This window comes from Tachyglossus aculeatus, chromosome 16 (genome assembly GCF_015852505.1).
Source record: "Tachyglossus aculeatus isolate mTacAcu1 chromosome 16, mTacAcu1.pri, whole genome shotgun sequence".
Classification (NCBI taxonomy): Eukaryota; Metazoa; Chordata; class Mammalia; order Monotremata; family Tachyglossidae; genus Tachyglossus; species Tachyglossus aculeatus.
Window position 1 is genome coordinate 27,465,921 of NC_052081.1, and position 3,776 is coordinate 27,469,696.

General features: G+C 40.1%; 1 non-coding gene across 1 annotated transcript; it reads right to left on the reverse strand.

The window, feature by feature from the left end:
• Positions 1 to 321: 321 nt before the first annotated feature.
• On the reverse strand, positions 322 to 459 carry LOC119938846. Its single transcript, XR_005454544.1, has one exon. It is a non-coding gene; the product is annotated as a small nucleolar RNA SNORA7 (small nucleolar RNA).
• Positions 460 to 3,776: the final 3,317 nt, after the last annotated feature.

Genomic DNA, 3,776 nt, shown 5'->3' on the forward strand with positions numbered 1-3,776 from the left:
CAAGCAAAAATAATAATAATACTAATAATAATGGCATTTATTAAGCACTTACTATGTGCAAAGCACTGTTCTAAGTGCTTGGGGAGGTTACAAGGTGATCAGGGTGTCCCACGTTCACAGTGTTCATCCACATTTTACAGCTGAGGTAACTGAGGCACAGAGAAGTTGTGACTTGCCCAAAGTCACACAGCTAAGTGGTGGAGCTGGGATTTTAACCCATGACCTCAGATTCCAAAGCCCAGGCTTTTTCCACTAAGCCATGCTACTTCTCTGCCCTCAACTCTCTCCCAAGCTGCTGCTGCCCAGTTTAGGTGAGTTTTGACTTGTAGCAGATTGCCTTCCACTCTCTAGCCACCGTCCAAGCTAGGAATGGAATGGTTAGGCCTCTGCTTGACTCTTCCTCCCATTGTTGAGACTGCTAGAGTACTGGAAACTCTCCAGGTGTGACCTTGAGAGGTGAGGAAAAGGCATTACTTTCCTAGTAAATTCATTCTCTTTAATATTCACACTCAAATCTTTGGGATCAATCAATCATTATAGTATACCCTTAGGGGAGAGTTATTCGAAGATTAGACATGATCCCTGCCCTTGAGAGGTTTACAGTCTAGCTGGAAAGACAGGCATTAAAATAATTAACAGGTAGGAAGAAGGGATAAATTATAAACAGCTCATACATGTGAGAACCCAGAGACTCAACTGCCATGGAAGTGTTGAAGTAGTAGCCAGGTGAAGTGGGGGGGGGGGGGGGGGGCAATAAAAGATGGGGCTTACATTCTAAGTAGGAGGGAGAACAGGTATTGAAACCCCATTTTACAGATGAGGGAACTGAGGCACATTGAAGTTAAGTGACTTGCACAAGGCCACACAGCAGACAAGTGGCAGAGCTGGAACCACTGTGTTTCTAGACTGTTTCTGTTCATTTTTTAATTTTCTATCACCATATTTATCTTGTCCTTCTTGTTCACTATAAATTGCTTAAGGAGGTGGTTGTCATTTTTAATTAATTTTATGTGTTGCTGTATTTTAATTCCTAACTCATCTTTGCTACTACAGCTTAATGCAAAATGACCATATTACAGAGCAACAGATATTTCCAAATAGAGGACATCTAATGTACATTTTGCGGCCTAATGAAATGTTCATTCTCATTGTCCTGTCAAGTTTTCTTATCCACCTTTTCCTAATTCTGGTTCTTCCTGCCTGTTGTTATGGATAGTCAATATTTTATGTAAACAATTAACTTCATCCACTTGACATATTTTAAAGGTTTTGTTTACATCCGTTCATCCACTTCTAGTAGTTCTTTCCATATGTTTCTGTTGCATATGCCCACAATGATTTGACCTATTACAAATTGCTGCTGTGGTTTAAATTCTTTGGCATTGTTACATAGGATACAGAAGTGTTTCAAGTAGTTTTGAAATCCCAGGATTAAAGTTTAGTTACTACTGGAGCAGTGCAGCAGCAGGGATAGAAGGATTAATTGCACATGTCTTTACGCCTTGCAGTGCCTCATTCTCCTTCTCTGTTCCATCAGCCTGAAACTTCACTCTTTGAAACTTTGGCACCAGCAGGGAGAGAAGCCTACACAAGCATTGGGTGACTTCCACACCACTTCGAACATTGGAAGGCCTTGGCTGTTGCTATGACCATGGCTGTGTCGACTGTTGGACTCCAAGCAGTAAGGGGGCCAAAAAGCTCAACTTCTCTAGACACAATATCCTATTTCTCTTTCAGTTTTCATGTTTTGTACATATCCTTCATGACCAAGTGGATGGAGTATGGGCCTGGGAGTCAAAAGGTCATTAGTTCCAATCCCTGCTCCACTTCCTGTCTGCTTTGTGATCTTGGGCAAATCATGTAACTTCTCTGTGCCTCAGTTCCCGCTCTGTAAAATGGGGATGAAGACTGTGAGCCTTGTGTGGAGTAGGTACCTTGTATCTACCCCAGCAGTTGGAACGGTGCCTGGCACGTAGTAAAAGCTTAATAAATACCATTACTATTATTATTATCCTTGTCTTTCATGTAGTGTCTCTATTTTATTATTTCTTCTTATGTGTTTTCTGGGATTTCCCTCTCCCCTCTTTATTCTTCTCTTACTCCCTTCTGAGTTACCCTCAAACTTGGATTTTCTCCTTTTTTCATCCGTTCCTCAGCCCCCCAGCATTTATGAACATATCTGTAATTTATTTATTTATATTATTGTCTGTCTCCCCCACTAGACTGTAAGCTCATTGTGGTCAGGGAACATACCTACCAATTCTATTACATTGCACTCTCTCAAGTGCTTACTGCAGTCCTCTGCACACAGTAAGCACTCAATAAATACATTTGATTGATTAGACTGTGAGCAGATTGAGAGTCAAGGGCTATATTATAACTCTCTCTCATGTTTTCCTTCCCAGGTCTTAGAATTGGTGCTTAAATAATATTACTATTATTTTCCAGTTCAAAGAGCTATTTATTTACTGAGAAAGTTTCTTCTTTTGTGAAATTTAGGAATAGTGCCACCTTTTGAAGATCTCCTGAGATTGCCGCCACTAGTTATCAAACCCAGGTGCATCTTCAGTACACACTAATTCCAGTTATAATCAACTTTAGGTGATTTTAGCACATCTCTAAAGCTAAATGGATTGTCTCTTCATTCCCCAGGCTCCATTCTGTTTTAAATTGACTCCCTAAACCAGACTGAGTGACTTTTTATATAACCAAGTAATAGTAATAGAAGTATTTATTAAATGTTTACTGTATGCAGAGCACTGTACTAAGTACTGGGAAAGAGTATACTGTCTCTTGAGGGGCTCACAATATCTATGACTGCTGTACTGTACTCTCCCAAGCACTTAGTACAGTGCTCTGCACAAGGCTGGAGCTCAATAAATACCATTGATGATGATGATAAGAATATGCCTGTTTGTCTGGGAGGGGGAATTGGAGACAGACACATTGGGAGCTATGAAACACTAAAAGATTAAAATGGCTCAAGGGACAAGGTCAAATATGCAGTACACAAAATAAAAACAAATGTGACTAGGGAGCTGTGGTTTGAGGAGTGGAATTTCTTCTTGTTATTCAGAGCCCACCAAGTCAGTTTCCATGTTTTTATCTAACAATAAAAAGTATCGTTTTATCCAACAACAAACAGTATGATTGCTCCTGGGACTTAATTTTGTACAAATGAGTCTCAGTTACTCTCAGCTATTCTGGAATTTCTCTGCTCACTAGCTCATATCTTTGTCCCTCTTTGGAACTTTTTTCTTTAAGGTTTATTATACAAAGAGTACTAAACTCTCTGCATAGCTAAGGACATATTGGCTCTAGACTGGACTGATACCTGATTTGAGCAATTCTTTGAGCAGGAAAGGGGAGGTGGTTTGTGTGTTTTGGGTGTGCCAACCCAATCTTTCTTTTCCCTATGCCCAAGCACATGGATTAAGTCTGTCCGATCACCCTGGAGGAATCCTTGCTTCTACCATTTGGAACTTTAAAACTGACAGCTACTAATTAATCAGAGGTATTTATTGAGTGCTCACTGTGAGCAGAGCACTGCACTAAATGCTTGGGTGAATACAATGCAACAGAGTTGGTAGACAAATTCCCTGACCACAAGAAGCTACTAGTCTAGTTCCTGTTATCCTGGAACATGTTTTTTAAATTTAAGTTTCCTTTCAATTTTTTGCTATGCTTTTCTTGATTCCATTAGGAGACAGCTAATCCTTCCTCCTCTTTCCTATCATTCAGCATTTCTTTGATGCCTCTCTTTCTTCTCTTGATCT